Below are 17,707 nucleotides of genomic sequence, written 5' to 3'. Positions count from 1 at the left end.
ATCACTCATTGCCCCCTATGTACTCATATGTATACTGGCTGCAGGAGACAGTAATGTACATCCAGCCCATCTTGTGTAATGTACCCGTGTATAGTCACTCATTGCCCCCTATGTACACATATGTATACTGGCTGCAGGAGACAGTAATGTACATCCAGCCCATCCTGTGTAATGTACCCGTGTATAATCACTCATTGCCCCCTATGTACACATATGTATACTGGCTGCAGGAGACAGTAATGTACATCCAGCCCATCTTGTGTAATGTACCCGTGTATAATCACTCATTGCCCCCTATGTACACATATGTATACTGGCTGCAGGAGACAGTAATGTACATCCAGCCCATCTTGTGTAATGTACCCGTGTATAATCACTCATTGCCCCCTATGTACACATATGTATACTGGCTGCAGGAGACAGTAATGTACATCCAGCCCATCCTGTGTCATGTACCCGTGTATAATCACTCATTGCCCCCTATGTACTCATATGTATACTGGCTGCAGGAGACAGTAATGTACATCCAGCCCATCCTGTGTAATGTACCCGTGTATAATCACTCATTGCCCCCTATGTACACATATGTATACTGGCTGCAGGAGACAGTAATGTACATCCAGCCCATCTTGTGTAATGTACCCGTGTATAGTCACTCATTGCTCCCTATGTACACATATGTATACTGGCTGCAGGAGACAGTAATGTACATCCAGCCCATCTTGTGTAATGTACCCGTGTATAGTCACTCATTGCCCCCTATGTACACATATGTATACTGGCTGCAGGAGACAGTAATGTACATCCAGCCCATCCTGTGTCATGTACCCGTGTATAGTCACTCATTGCCCCCTATGTACACATATGTATACTGGCTGCAGGAGACAGGAGTAGTTTTCAGAGTCTTTCATCTGATTTGCAGGCTGGATTTTAGGGATAGTCGATGCTGTTGTGCAAAATGTCTTTGTTCATCATATTCACAGGTGTCGGGCAGCTTGTTGGGGAACTTATCGCCCCTTTATCTAAAGGAGACAGTTCTGTAGGTGTTTGGGATTAATCTGGAACGTTACAAGCCTGTTAGTGCAATTCGCAGACATCTCTTGTCCCTGTTTGGAATTTTCCAGTCTGTGGAACAGGCCTGATAGAGAAGCCACACCGGAATGGGACACGTGACTGCTTTCTATTACTGTCAGCGCTTTCATTCCAGCCACCAATCCCTCACCTTATGCACCATAATGAGCCACCAGTGCGCCAGATGCAGATGTGCGGACAGCCGGCGACTCTCATTTATAGATGAACATGTCGCAGTAGCTCGCAGCCCACGCGTCTCAGAGCAGACACACCCAGATGTGCTGCCATGTGAATAAGCGGTGCCAGGCTCACCTCTGATATAAGTGGGCCTCACCACCCGTGACCGCAGGGGTAAGGCCTGTTATGTCATCACAGTTATGCATATGTACGTATTAAATGCACACTGGGGGCCCCCGGCAGTCCGCACACTGGGGACCCCCGGCAGTCCACACACTGGGGTCCCCCGGCAGTCCGCACACTGGGGTCCCCCGGCAGTCCGCACACTGGGGACCCCCGGCAGTCCGCACACTGGGGACCCCCGGCAGTCCGCACACTGGGGTCCCCCGGCAGTCCGCACACTGGGGTCCCCCGGCAGTCCGCACACTGGGGTCCCCCGGCAGTCCGCACACTGGGGTCCCCCGGCAGTCCGCACACTGGGTTCCCCGGCAGTCCGCACATTGGGTTCCCCCGGCAGTCCGCACATTGGGGTCCCCCGGCAGTCCGCACATTGGGATCCCCTGGCAGTCCGCACATTGGGGACCCCTGGCAGCCCGCACACTCTCGGTGATTCGTATTATAATTAGCACTAATAACAATAATAATGCAGTATAGGATGAGGAAAGCAGGAGACAGAGTAGATGTGCATGGTGCCATTTATAGCTGCAGCTAATGCAGGAATGACCCTGTACTCCTAGCAATGGTGACGGTGTCCTGGCCTCTGGCTGCGTTACAGGGGAACAGGACGACTAATAACTGTATTTTCCACTAGTTAGTAAAAGTGTCTGCGCTGTTTACACATTGCAGAGTAATAGGAGGACTCCGCAGAGCTGCTTCCCTGGAATCTAAGCTGTTAGCGACGTGTGTTTTATTGGGAGGGAGATCTGTACGGCTGCTTCTGCCTTACCCGCTGCCTAATGAGATCCTTATCCCTGCTTTATATGCAATAATATATATATATACACAGTGTTATTATATACCAGCCTGGGCTATAGCTGTACAACACAATACATTCACAGCCTGTCAGGTAGGTTATTTGGAGGGGACGGGGGTGTTGTCTACCCCAGGATCAGTTATTGCAACAAGAGTTATATAAGATTATATTTATTGACACCATTACGATAAAGCGATTAAAGTGTCACTAGCAGAGATGATGGGTGCAGTATAGGTCACTAGCAGAGATGATGGGTGCAGTATAGGTCACTAGCAGAGATGATGGGTGCAGTATGTGTCACTAGCAGAGATGATGGGTGCAGTATAGGTCACTAGCAGAGGTGATGGGTGCAGTATAGGTCACTAGCAGAGATGTTGGGTGCAGTATAGGTCACTAGCAGAGATGATGGGTGCAGTATAGGTCACTAGCAGAGATGATGGGTGCAGTATGTGTCACTAGCAGAGATGATGGGTGCAGTATAGATCACTAGGAGAGATGATGGGTGCAGTATAGGTCACTAGCAGAGATGATGGGTGCAGTATGTGTCACTAGCAGAGGTGATGGGTGCAGTATAGGTCACTAGCAGAGATGATGGGTGCAGTATAGATCACTAGCAGAGATGATGGGTGCAGTATAGGTCACTAGCAGAGATGATGGGTGCCGTATAGATCACTAGCAGAGATGATGGGTGCAGTATAGGTCACTAGCAGAGATGACGGGTGCAGTATAGGTCACTAGCAGAGATGATGGGTGCAGTATGTGTCACTAGCAGAGATGATGGGTGCAGTATGTGTCACTAGCAGAGATGATGGGTGTAGTATAGGTCACTAGCAGAGGTGATGGGTGCAGTATAGGTCACTAGCAGAGGTGATGGGTGCCGTATAGGTCACTAGCAGAGATGATGGGTGCAGTATGTGTCACTAGCAGAGATGATGGGTGCAGTATGTGTCACTAGCAGAGATGATAGGTGCAGTATAGGTCACTAGCAGAGGTGATGGGTGCAGTATAGGTCACTAGCAGAGATGATGGGTGCAGTATGTGTCACTAGCAGAGATGATGGGTGCAGTATAGGTCACTAGCAGAGGTGATGGGTGCAGTATAGGTCACTAGCAGAGGTGATGGGTGCAGTATAGGTCACTAGCAGAGGTGATGGGTGCCGTATAGGTCACTAGCAGAGATGATGGGTGCAGTATGTGTCACTAGCAGAGATGATGGGTGCAGTATGTGTCACTAGCAGAGATGATGGTTCAGTATAGGTCACTAGCAGAGGTGATGGGTGCAGTATAGGTCACTAGCAGAGATGATGGGTGCAGTATAGGTCACTAGCAGAGGTGATGGGTGCAGTATAGGTCACTAGCAGAGATGATGTGTGCAGTATAGGTCACTATCAGAGGTGATGGGTGCAGTATAGGTCACTAGCAGAGATGATGGGTGCAGTATGTGTCACTAGCAGAGGTGATGGGTGCAGTATGTGTCACTAGCAGAGGTGATGGGTGCAGTATAGGTCACTATCAGAGGTGATGGGTGCAGTATGTGTCACTAGCAGAGATGATGGGTGCAGTATAGGTCACTAGCAGAGGTGATGGGTGCAGTATAGGTCACTAGCAGAGGTGATGGGTGCAGTATAGGTCACAGTATAGGTCACTAGCAGAGGTGATGGGTGCAGTATGTGTCACTAGCAGAGATGATGTGTGCAGTATAGGTCACTAGCAGAGGTGATGGGTGCAGTATAGGTCACTAGCAGAGATGATGGGTGCAGTATGTGTCACTAGCAGAGATGATGTGTGCAGTATAGGTCACTAGCAGAGGTGATGGGTGCAGTATAGGTCACTAGCAGAGGTGATGGGTGCAGTATAGGTCACTAGCAGAGGTGATGGGTGCAGTATAGGTCACTAGCAGAGGTGATGGGTGCAGTATAGGTCACAGTATAGGTCACTATCAGAGATGATGGGTGCAGTATGTGTCACTAGCAGAGATGATGGGTGCAGTATAGGTCACTAGCAGAGGTGATGGGTGCAGTATAGGTCACTAGCAGAGGTGATGGGTGCAGTATAGGTCACAGTATATGTCACTAGCAGAGATGATGGGTGCAGTATGTGTCACTAGCAGAGATGATGTGTGCAGTATAGGTCACTAGCAGAGGTGATGGGTGCAGTATAGGTCACTAGCAGAGATGATGGGTGCAGTAAAGGTCACTAGCAGAGATGATGGGTGCAGTATGTGTCACTAGCAGAGGTGATGGGTGCAGTATGTGTCACTAGCAGAGGTGATGGGTGCAGTATAGGTCACTATCAGAGATGATGGGTGCAGTATGTGTCACTAGCAGAGATGATGGGTGCAGTATAGGTCACTAGCAGAGGTGATGGGTGCAGTATAGGTCACTAGCAGAGGTGATGGGTGCAGTATAGGTCACAGTATAGGTCACTAGCAGAGGTGACGGTTGCAGTATAGGTCACTAGCAGAGATGACGGGTGCAGTATGTTTCACTAGCAGAGATGACGGGTTCAGTATGTGTCACTAGCAGAGATGATGGGTGCAGTATAGGTCACTAGCAGAGGTGATGGGTGCAGTATAGGTCACTAGCAGATGTGACGGGTGCAGTATAGATCACTAGCAGAGATGACGTGTGCAGTATGTGTCACTAGCAGTATAGGTCACTAGCAGAGATGATGGGTGCAGTATAGGTCACTAGCAGATGTGACGGGTGCAGTATGTGTCACTAGCAGTATAGGTCACTAGCAGAGATGACGGGTGCAGTATGTGTCACTAGCAGAGGTGACGGGTGCAGTATGTGTCACTAGCAGAGATGATGGGTGCAGTATGTGTCACTAGCAGAGGTGACGGGTGCAGTATGTGTCACTAGCAGAGATGACGGGTGCAGTATAGGTCACTAGCAGAGGTGATGGGTGCAGTATGTGTCACTAGCAGAGATGACGGGTGCAGTATAGGTCACTAGCAGAGATGATGGGTGCAGTATGTGTCAATAGCAGAGATGATGGGTGCAGTATGTGTCACTAGCAGAGATGATGGGTGTAGTATAGGTCACTAGCAGAGATGATGGGTGCAGTATAGGTCACTAGCAGAGATGACGGGTGAAGTATAGGTCACTAGCAGAGATGACGGGTGCAGTATAGGTCACTAGCAGAGATGACGGGTGCAGTATAGGTCACTAGCAGAGGTGACGGGTGCAGTATGTGTCACTAGCAGAGATGATGGGTGCAGTATAGGTCACTAGCAGAGGTGATGGGTGCAGTATGTGTCACTAGCAGAGATGACGGGTGCAGAGGTGACGGGTGCAGTATGTGTCACTAGCAGAGATGACGGGTGCAGTATAGGTCACTAGCAGAGATGATGGGTGCAGTATAGGTCACTAGCAGAGATGATGGGTGCAGTATAAGTCACTAGCAGAGGTGATGGGTGCAGTATGTGTCACTAGCAGAGATGATGGGTGTAGTATAGGTCACTAGCAGAGATGACGGGTGCAGTATAGGTCACTAGCAGAGATGACGGGTGCAGTATAGGTCACTAGCAGAGATGACGGGTGTAGTATAGGTCACTAGCAGAGATGACGGGTGCAGTATAGGTCTCTAGCAGAGATGACGGGTGCAGTATGTGTCACTAGCAGAGGTGATGGGTGCAGTATGTGTCACTAGCAGAGATGATGGGTGCAGTATGTGTCACTAGCAGAGATGATGTGTGCAGTATAGGTCACTAGCAAAGGTGATGGGTGCAGTATAGGTCACTAGCAGAGGTGATGGGTGCAGTATAGGTCACTAGCAGAGGTGATGGGTGCAGTATAGGTCACTAGCAGAGTTGATGGGTGCAGTATAGGTCACTAGCAGATGTGACGGGTGCAGTATAGATCACTAGCAGAGATGATGGGTGCAGTATAGGTCACTAGCAGAGGTGATGGGTGCAGTATAGGTCACTAGCAGAGATGATGGGTGCAGTATGTGTCACTAGCAGAGATGATGGGTGCAGTATAGGTCACTAGCAGAGATGATGGGTGCAGTATAGGTCACTAGCAGAGATGATGGGTGCAGCATAGGTCACTAGCAGAGATGATGGGTGCAGTATGTGTCACTAGCAGAGATGATGGGTGCAGTATAGGTCACTAGCAGAGATGATGGGGATGAAGGGTGCAGTATGTGTCACTAGCAGAGATGACGGGTGCAGTATGTGTCACTAGCAGAGATGACGGGTGCAGTATGTGTCACCAGCAGAGATGACGGGTGCAGTATAGGTCACTAGCAGAGATGACGGGTGCAGTATAGGTCACTAGCAGAGATGACGGGTGCAGTATAGGTCACTAGCAGAGATGATGGGTGCAGTATGTGTCACTAGCAGAGATGATGGGTGCAGTATGTGTCACTAGCAGAGGTGACGGGTGCAGTATAGGTCACTAGCAGACATGATGGGTGCAGTATAGGTCACTAGCAGAGATGATGGGTGCAGTATGTGTCACTAGCAGAGATGACGGGTGCAATATAGGTCACTAGCAGAGATGACGGGTGCAGTATAGGTCACTAGCAGAGATGACGGGTGCAGTATAGGTCACTAGCAGAGATGATGGGTGCAGTATAGGTAACTAGCAGAGATGACGGGTGCAGTATAGATCACTAGCAGAGATGACGGGTGCAGTATGTGTCACTAGCAGAGATGACGGGTGCAGTATAGGTCACTAGCAGAGATGATGGGTGCAGTATGTGTCACTAGCAGAGGTGACGGGTGCAGTATGTGTCACTAGCAGAGGTGACGGATGCAGTATAGGTCACTAGCAGAGATGACGGGTGCAGTATAGGTCACTAGCAGAGATGACGGGTGCAGTATAGGTCACTAGCAGAGATGACGGGTGCAGTATAGATCACTAGCAGAGATGACGGGTGCAGTATGTGTCACTAGCAGAGATGACGGGTGCAGTATAGGTCACTAGCAGAGGTGATGGGTGTAGTATGTGTCACTAGCAGAGATGACTGGTGTAGTATAGGTCACTAGCAGTGATGATGGGTGCAGTATAGGTCACTAGCAGAGGTGATGGGTGCAGTATGTGTCACTAGCAGAGATGATGGGTGCAGTATAGGTCACTAGCAGAGGTGATGGGTGCAGTATGTGTCACTAGCAGAGATGATGGGTGCAGTATGTGTCACTAGCAGAGATGACGGGTGCAGTATGTGTCACTAGAAGAGATGATGGGTGCAGTATGTGTCACTAGCAGAGACGATGGGGATAAAGCGACCAATTGGAAATTTAAGGACACGCCCTTATCTGGCCAGTCATTTACAGGACTACACTGGTCATTATCATTGTGGATGAGGAAGAGAAGGACACGCCCTTATCTGGCCAGTCATGTACAGGACTATACTGGTCATTATCATTGTGGATGAGGAAGAGGACACGCCCTTATCTGGCCAGTCATGTACAGGACTACACTGGTCATTATCATTGTGGATAAGGGTGAGAAGGACACGCCCTTATCTGGCCAGTCATGTACAGGACTACACTGGTCATTATCATTGTGGATAAGGGAGAGCCCTTATCTGGCCAGTCATGTACAGGACTATACTGGTCATTATCATTGTGGATGAGGAAGAGAAGGACACGCCCTTATCTGGCCAGTCACGTACAGGACTACACTGGTCATTATCTTTGTGGATAAGGGAGAGAAGGACACGCCCTTATCTGGCCAGTCACGTACAGGACTACACTGGTCATTATCATTGTGGATGAGGGAGAGAAGGACACGCCCTTATCTGGCCAGTCACGTACAGTACTACACTGGTCATTATCATTGTGGATAAGGGAATGCCTTTTTTTCTGCAAAACTACCATTAACATGCTAAAACTTGGAATTGTAATCAGACAGCGTAACAGGATCTCCACAGCAGCACTAAGTATTTCAGTAGATGGTAAACTGAGAAGTTTTATAGTGGAAGAAGCAGGGCCCCCAACAGCATGGAGTAATGCCACATTGAAAGAATATTATATTGTTCAAATGTCCTGTCTTTATGTGAGAAATGGACGTCATACATATAACTTGTATCTCTGTACAGTTCCTGTAGTTGAGTCTGTGTCACTGGTCTGTGCTTTGGTGCCTGCACAGTGTGTTACATAAATCCCAGCTCTTCAAGCACTTATTCAAATGAAACAACAATCTGCAAAGTTATTACATGAGCCAAAATAGAAATAAACTACTGCAGCTCTGATTGAAATTGTAGCAGATACCTGGAAGCGATCATCAGGGCATTACCTAAGATTTATTATATTTTTTTTTAAGTAAGTATGTAACGAACTACAGTATAATGGAGATAATCGTTACAGTTCTTTTGACCAGCAGGAGGCGCACTAGTTATAACTCTATATAGGAGAATGGAGCGCAGAACTCCACACGACCTTGGGCAAGTCTCCCCCTAACCGCATATATCAAACTTAAATCATAATATCTGGGTGACACCTATTAACTTATAAAGAGAGCATGTTCCATCTGTCCATCTGCTGCTAAACGGCCATTTATATGCTGAGGGAAAGTCCTGTAAAGTGCTTATAGTCTCACGGCATTTGTTCTAGTTTTGTGTAATGAGGTTGTGTATTGCTTTGTGCACCTACATTCATAAATAAACACCTCATTTCCTAGTTTAAGTGCTTCTAATAAGTGTGCTGGGAAGGGTTAATCAGTATCATTATTCTGTCCCAGCCATGCACCTCTCTGCCCATTCCTAATATTCACACATAAACGACAGGATGAAGGAGGCATTCGCCTGGTACTGAGAAATGTCTCACCGCTGGGCTGGGAGAAATGTCTCACCGCTGGGCTGGGAGAAATGTCTCACCGCTGGGCTTGGAGAAATGTCTCACCGCTGGGCTGGGAGAAATGTTGCACAGTTTTGTGAAGAGCCTGTAGTTTAGTTTGGGACAGTTTTTAGTACTCATGGTAAAGGGCAGGAATCTGTCCTATTTAATATAGGAAATGGTTCTATTCATCATGAATGCACTTTTTTATCTTTTTATTTTAATGATATTTAGCATCACCAGGTGCAGAATACTGATGTCTATCAGTCTGTCCATGTGGCAGCCATCTTGCTGGAAAGCAGACCTCAGCTGAGGCAGTTTGCACACAGGCAATGCAGCTCAGACCCCTATATTGCAGTCAGTGATCCCATCACTGATAGACGGTGAAGGTAATGCAGAGGCAGCTGTGGGCACAGTTTGCACAGGTGACCTGGATTTGGCTGTGGGGTAATGGGTTGTGACCTGGATTTGGCTGGGGGTAATGGGTTGTGACCTGGATTTGGCTGGGGGTAATGGGTTGCACAGGTGATCTGGATTTGGCTGTGGGGTAATGGGTTGTGACCTGGATTTGGCTGGGGGTAATGGGTTGTGACCTGGATTTGGCTGGGGGTAATGGGTTGCACAGGTGACCTGGATTTGGCTGGGGGTAATGGGTTGCACAGGTGACCTGGATTTGGCTGGGGGGTAATGGGTTGCACAGGTGACCTGGATTTGGCTGGGGGTAATGGGGTTGCACAGGTGACCTGGATTTGGCTGGGGGGTAATGGGTTGCACAGGTGACCTGGATTTGGCTGGGGGTAATAGGTTGCACAGGTGACCTGGATTTGGCTGGGGGGTAATGGGTTGCACGGGTGACCTGGATTTGGCTGGGGGGTAATGGGTTGTACAGGTTACCTGGATTTGGCTGGGGGGTAATGGGTTGTACAGGTGACCTGGATTTGGCTGGGGGGTAATGGGGTTGCACAGGTGACCTGGATTTGGCTGGGGGGTAATGGGTTGTGACCTGGATTTGGCTGGGGGGTAATAGGTTGCACAGGTGACCTGGATTTGGCTGGGGGGTAATGGGGTTGCACAGATGACCTGGATTTGGCTGGGGGGTAATGGGTTGTGACCTGGATTTGGCTGGGCGGTAATGGGGTTGAACAGATGACCTGGATTTGGCTGGGGGGTAATGGGTAGTGACCTGGATTTGGCTGGGGGGTAATAGGTTGCACAGGTGACCTGGATTTGGCTGGGGGGTAATAGGTTGCACAGGTGACCTGGATTTGGCTGGGGGTAATGGGTTGCACAGGTGACCTGGATTTGGCTGGGGGGTAATGGGTTGCACAGGTGACCTGGATTTGGCTGGGGGGTAATGGGTTGCACAGGTGACCTGGATTTGGCTGGGGGGTAATGGGTTGCACAGGTGACCTGGATTTGGCTGGGGGGTAATGGGTTGTACAGGTGACCTGGATTTGGCTGGGGGGTAATGGGTTGTACAGGTGACCTGGATTTGGCTGGGGGGTAATGGGTTGTGACCTGGATTTGGCTGGGGGTAATGGGTTGTGACCTGGATTTGGCTGGGGGGTAATGTGTTGTACAGGTTACCTGGATTTGGCTGGGGGGTAATGGGTTGTACAGGTGACCTGGATTTGGCTGGGGGGTAATGGGGTTGCACAGGTGACCTGGATTTGGCTGGGGGGTAATGGGTTGTGACCTGGATTTGGCTGGGCGGTAATGGGGTTGAACAGATGACCTGGATTTGGCTGGGGGGTAATGGGTAGTGACCTGGATTTGGCTGGGGGGTAATAGGTTGCACAGGTGACCTGGATTTGGCTGGGGGGTAATGGGGTTGCACAGATGACCTGGATTTGGCTGGGGGGTAATGGGTTGTGACCTGGATTTGGCTGGGCGGTAATGGGGTTGAACAGATGACCTGGATTTGGCTGGGGGGTAATGGGTAGTGACCTGGATTTGGCTGGGGGGTAATAGGTTGCACAGGTGACCTGGATTTGGCTGGGGGGTAATAGGTTGCACAGGTGACCTGGATTTGGCTGGGGGTAATGGGTTGCACAGGTGACCTGGATTTGGCTGGGGGGTAATGGGTTGCACAGGTGACCTGGATTTGGCTGGGGGGTAATGGGTTGCACAGGTGACCTGGATTTGGCTGGGGGGTAATGGGTTGCACAGGTGACCTGGATTTGGCTGGGGGGTAATGGGTTGTACAGGTGACCTGGATTTGGCTGGGGGTAATGGGTTGTACAGGTGATCTGGATTTGGCTGGGGGGTAATGGGTTGTGACCTGGATTTGGCTGGGGGTAATGGGTTGTGACCTGGATTTGGCTGGGGGGTAATGGGTTGTACAGGTGACCTGGGTTTGGCTGGGGGTTAATGGGTTGCACAGTTGACCTGGATTTGGCTGGGGGTAATGGGTTTGCACAGGTGACCTGGAATTGGCTGGGGGTAATGGGTTGCACAGTTGACCTGGATTTGGCTGGGGGGTAATGGGTTGCACAGGTGACCTGGATTTGGCTGGGGGGTAATGGGTTGCACAGGTGACCTGGATTTGGCTGGGGGTAATGGGTTGCACAGGTGACCTGGATTTGGCTGGGGGTAATGGGTTGCACAGGTGACCTGGATTTGGCTGGGGGTAATGGGTTGTACAGGTGACCTGGATTTGGCTGGGGGTAATGGGGTTGCACAGGTGACCTGGATTTGGCTGGGGGGTAATGGGTTGTACAGGTGACCTGGATTTGGCTGGGGGTAATGGGATTGCACAGGTGACCTGGATTTGGCTGGGGGGTAATGGGTTGTACAGGTGACCTGGATTTGGCTGGGGGTAATGGGTTTGCACAGGTGACCTGGATTTGGCTGGGGGGTTAATGGGTTTGCACAGATGACCTGGATTTGGCTGGGGGGTAATGGGTTGCACAGGTGACCTGGATTTGGCTGGGGGGTAATGGGTTGCACAGATGACCTGGATTTGGCTGGGGGTAATGGGTTCGCACAGATGACCTGGATTTGGCTGGGGGGTAATGGGTTGCACAGGTGACCTGGATTTGGCTGGGGGGTAATGGGTTGCACAGGTGACCTGGATTTGGCTGGGAGGTAATGGGTTGCACAGGTGACCTGGATTTGGCTGGGGGGTAATGGGTTGCACAGGTGACCTGGATTTGGCTGGGGGGTAATGGGTTGCACAGGTGACCTGGATTTGGCTGGGGGGTAATGGGTTGCACAGGTGATCTGGATTTGGCTGGGGGTAATGGGTTTGCACAGGTGACCTGGATTTGGCTGGGGGGTTAATGGGTTTGCACAGATGACCTGGATTTGGCTGGGGGGTAATGGGTTTGCACAGATGACCTGGATTTGGCTGGGGGGTAATGGGTTGCACAGGTGACCTGGATTTGGCTGGGGGGTAATGGGTTGCACAGATGACCTGGATTTGGCTGGGGGGTAATGGGTTCGCACAGGTGACCTGGATTTGGCTGGGGGGTAATGGGTTGCACAGGTGACCTGGATTTGGCTGGGGGGTAATGGGTTGCACAGGTGACCTGGATTTGGCTGGGGGGTAATGGGTTGCACAGGTGACCTGGATTTGGCTGGGGGGTAATGGGTTGCACAGGTGACCTGGATTTGGCTGGGGGGTAATGGGTTGCACAGGTGACCTGGATTTGGCTGGGGGGTAATGGGTTGCACAGGTGACCTGGATTTGGCTGGGGGTAATGGGTTGCACAGGTGACCTGGATTTGGCTGGGGGGTAATGGGTTGCACAGGTGACCTGGATTTGGCTGGGGGGTAATGGGTCGCACAGATGACCTGGATTTGGCTGGGGGTAATGGGTTTGCACAGGTGACCTGGATTTGGCTGGGGGGTAATGGGTTTGCACAGCCAGAGGAGTAGAGTGTGGTAAAGTACAGATTAGGTGCATTGCTGCGCTGCGTTGTGTGGAGGGTAGAGAAGGAAGTGAGTGGGTACCGTGGAGCAATGTACCCTTGTGTAGTGCCCCTTCTGTGCAACGTCCCCGGCTCTCAACCTGCACTTATAACAGGGTCCATTTGCTACTTTGGGGTATATCAAGATATGTACATTTCCTCCAAACAATGTAATAAAAAGACCCATGGAATACGGATTGCGTCAGGGGCCTTTTCTCTTTATGTATCTCCGCTTTGTACCAGCGGCCTAATTCCGGAGAGATCGCAGAGATCCCCTGCAGAAGGCTAATAAGCGCTGCAGACCACAGTCCCAATTATTCTGAGAGGGGACTACGGTCTGACCTCTATGTACTAAGCGCCGAAAGGTGTAGCATTTCGGACTTTGGGCCCATTGTTTACCGCCAGCCTCAGATAGTGGTAGACATTTCCGGAGGAGAGGGATCTTCCGACCTGCTCCGATGGCTGACACCATGAGCAGTATATCAGGATGTGCCTGGGGTGTAGCTCTCAGGGACAGCAGTTCTCGCAAACACTGTCCCTGCAAGTTGCTTTTAATACTTAGTCAGTATAGCTCAATTTAAAATGAGTAAGTCGGTCACTATGCGGAGTGAACAAAATTGCGGCACTTCTGAGATTTTTAATGCATAGGTGACTTCATTCTAATGATTATATGTAAGCCATAAATGAGACTCTATTGAACAGTATTTTAGGAGAAACCATTGAAAAGTTCAGAGAAAGGTGCACAGGGTTGGTTTGGAGGCTTTTCCTCCTCCCCACTCACCTAGACATTGGTAAGTAGTCCTCTCCTGAGGGCGATTTGGGTTGGTGAGGCCTGCTGAGGACCTCGCACCACTTCCTGAAACTCCTTTAATGGAGGTCTGACTTGGGAAGCTGCAATGACTGGGTGAGTACTTAACACAAGACCTATCCTATTAATGGATCCCTCAACTGTGGCTAGTGCCCATTTGACCATGTACCTATCACCTCAATACTATAGGGCATAATGGCCCTTGTGCCTCCAGCCTATTACCTAACTAATGAGCCTTTACACAGATTGTCTAGGGCCTAACGCCCTCTGCGCCTTGGCCTAGTGCCACCTAAACCATGCCTTCTCTCTACAGGGCCTAATGCCCTTTGTGACTCGGCCTAGTGCCACCAAACAGTGCCTTCTCTCTACATAGCCTAATGTCCTTTTTGGCTCGGCCTAGTGTCTATAACTAAAGGGCCTAATGCTGTTGGTACCTCGGCCTAGTGCCACCAAACAATGCCTTCTATCTATAGGGCCGACTACCCGCTGCTGCCTCACACTTGCCAATATCAGCCATTACCAGGGGGTGGGGCAATGACACAGTAAGCCATGATTATTTTGCTTGCGGCTCTCTCTTTGAACGGGACTAAGCTGCACATGGGACATCGGCAGAAAGCCACCGCCGAACTTTTACCTTGCAGACAGATGCTTCCCTTCATTGTGCCCTTACACCTGAGCCGCTCCCCTGGGTGATCTGAGGCAGTGCGTGACAATAGTGCCTCATGTAGTAAGTGACTCATGTAGTAAGTGAGGATCCTGCACCAAGGACTTTGTGGTCAGCATACTGGTGAATGGCCTATAGTACATGACTGAGGCATAGCAATAGGTAGGTCCTCATGTCCCTATGCTCCTGAACATTGCCCCAAGTGGCCACATTACCCCGAAAATGGCAGAACTCGTCATTGTTCAAAGCGTCTCTCCGATGTGGCAATGTTAGTGAAGTGTCTCGCTGTCCCAGTATTGTTGGAAAATGGATTAAATTATAATTTCCCTTAAATGTGAATGTTTGTGGCTTTATTTCACCTTGTGTAAATGCTTAGGTTGTTTAATGCGAAATAATTAGTTTTACATGAAAAGGTCCCTGAGCAGGAGATCAATAAGCGCTTCTTCTGTGTTATTTCTGCAATAATGAGCCCTGTCTGTGGGTCTCTTAGTGCATATCGGTGCTCAGTGCAGGTTACACTGACAGAATATGGACATGATAGGTCTTCACATTTATTATTACACAGGTCTGCTAAATGTAAGGTATTGAAAGCTTTTTTAATAATACTTTTATATTCTTAATTCTACTCCTCTGTACATCAAGAAATAGTATATTAAGAAAAAATTGCCCATCCCATTTACCTATAAAGGGGTTACGTACATTTTTAAGAAAAAAGTTTAATTGTTTTTGACATATTTATTGTGAAATACGAAGAAGTGTAGATGATATCACTGTTTTTGTCTTAATTACATAATAATAATAAAATCAAACAATAATGGAAACAAAACCATAATTATTGAAAACACCGTTAATATCTTTTTTTTTTTTCAAACTTTGTTTTGTCACTTTTCGCTTATAAGCTTTTTCTGTGTCGTCTCTGTGTCTCATCCAGCAGTAATCAGCCATCATTTATATGTTCTATGATGGCTACTTGATCATATGTGTATATGTACTGTATGATTGGTGTGTACGGTATATGTACTGTGTATGTGGTGGTAGGCAGGGGCTAAAATGAGCCGGCACGGGGCAAAACTGTGTTACATCTCTTGTATTTGGTTCCACCTTCGCCAGCTCACCCTGTAGTTGTTCCTATAGACAGTATGGGGTTTAGGCCCTTTGTAAATTTAATCTCCAGGCCCATGTGGACCCTAATCTGGCACTGGGCAGCGGGGGGAAGCTTTATGACGAGAACTGCATGGCAACGTTCTATAATACCAACTGAATTCATTTAAGACAATGTTTTATAACAAATGTAGGCAGAATACATTTATTACTTTAAAGAATATGATAAAAAAGACTTATTCATAAATACACATTTTGCAGAAAAACGTGATGTGATATGCAAAATCGGGAGTCATTTTCGTGTTCAGAAGCCAAAAATCGATAAGTATCACATAAATTCGTTAAAAAAGCTTTTTCATCGCAGACCTGTGTTATACACAAAGTGTTATACATCCACCAAAATGAGCTGCTCCACCCTGTGGCCAAAATGCTATGAAAAATGGTTGTGTGTAGATCTCCCGACCAACTGGATAGAGAAAAAGAGGCTCCAATAGTCTGACATCTATGTAATGACCCTTCACAAATGACTGATTAACACAAACACATAACCATAGATAGAAAGTGAGGAGGGGAGATCAGAACAACAGGATGTTCTGTTATTATCATGGTGGTCATTATCGGGATGCTGTGATATTGTAGAATACAGGCGACTAGGAGATCTTGGGAAGGAGCGCAGGAGGTGCGACTCCCAGGCTACCTAGCTCCTGTGACTTCTTCAGCCTGGTGTTATATACATTTGTTATATGAAGCCTATATTAACTATTATATTATCTGTACACTTTTACCTACAATATTTGTGTTAGGGTTATGTTACAATAAATTGTTGTACTCCGTATTACGTTACAGCCAATGTATCAGATCTTCTAGTTACGTATTAGCCGGTGTACACTATTATTAGTCTATGCCCTGTTACGTTATAGTATAGGAACCCTGTATGTAATATTTCGGTTGGCCTCACAGGAAAGTATTTCATAAACACTTTGCATCAGACGCCTCCTGTACTGTCCTGGTGTGAATCACAGTGTCCTGTACCTTCCTAGTTGTAGAAGACTGCACCATAAAGAGGAAATGCTATGACTTTCTGGGTCCCCCTGGCATACAGGTACAATGCTCGCCCCCTGGTGCTCTGGGTGCAGGGGTGGGATGGCCGTAGCATGCTGCACAGTGTTGCGGTCTTTGCTGGGGAGAGGGGGGGGTCTGTTTAGCCCATCTTTTTCCATTTGCCCAGAAATAAGCAGGACAAGGGCACAGCGCATCACAGCCAATGTCACTGGATTTCAGTGGATGCATCATGAATTTTTCAGCATAGTTTTATGGATTTCTACCTTGGGCTGAACACTGACGAGCTCTAGCACATTATAGGATGTTCCTGGTGCCGTCTCTGTAATATATGCACACACATCACATAGGTCTTGTGTCTGTAGTTATGACTATAGACCTAGTGTTTACTGACCTGATGTTAGCTGGCTCAGTTACGTTGTCAGTGTTTACATGTTCATATTAAGAAAAGTGCTGCTGCCTCTGCGCACGGTAATTCCCTGTCTGTGTCAGCGTTGCAGGTCACTGGATGAACGCCACCTTACTTAGGCCGCTCAGCAGTGAGCACTACTTGTCCTGTGCTTGAGGAGAGGCAAAGGATGGGGTTATTAGTGTGTTAGTAAGTTGTACTGAGCTCACTTGTGGAGGGGAATCCTGAACAGGTTCTAAGAAGCCTGGACAACGTGTGTCTCTCCAGATGCTGTACTGATACGGCCTGGAGAGGGTTGTTTAGGACATATATAGATAGATAGTACAGAGATTTTTATACCCAACAGTATCTCTGGTACATATATATTATATATATATCATGGTATAGATGCCTAGTATCGTGTAGGACCCTCTCTAGCCCGGCAAAGTGCAGCAACTCGACGTGGCATCGATTCGACAAGTGGATGGAAGACTTCTGGAGAGATGGTGACCCATGCCGTCTGGATAGCTTCCCACAGCTCCCTGATATTTGTAGGTGCAGGATCTTGGGTGCAAATGGACCTCTCCACCACGTCCCATAAGTACTCGATTGGGTTCATGTCGGGTGAACGTGGTGGCCACACCATTCATCAGAACTCTCCAAAATGCTCCTCGAACCAATTCTGCACGATTTGGGACCGATGTGGGGGTATATGAAGTCCATGAATGCTGGAAATGGTCATCAAATAATGTAACATAGAAGTTACCGG

General features: G+C 48.6%; 1 protein-coding gene across 5 annotated transcripts in view; it reads left to right on the top strand.

The window, feature by feature from the left end:
• The window catches only part of CASZ1 (castor zinc finger 1), a 356,057-nt gene that overhangs the window by 146,984 nt on the left and 191,366 nt on the right, over positions 1–17,707 (top strand). The window lies entirely within an intron of this gene.

The sequence above is a fragment of the Taudactylus pleione genome, unplaced genomic scaffold, assembly GCF_031769625.1.
Source record: "Taudactylus pleione unplaced genomic scaffold, aTauple2 ptg001889l, whole genome shotgun sequence".
NCBI lineage: Eukaryota > Metazoa > Chordata > Amphibia > Anura > Myobatrachidae > Taudactylus > Taudactylus pleione.
This window is presented reverse-complemented; position numbering and strand designations above follow the sequence as displayed.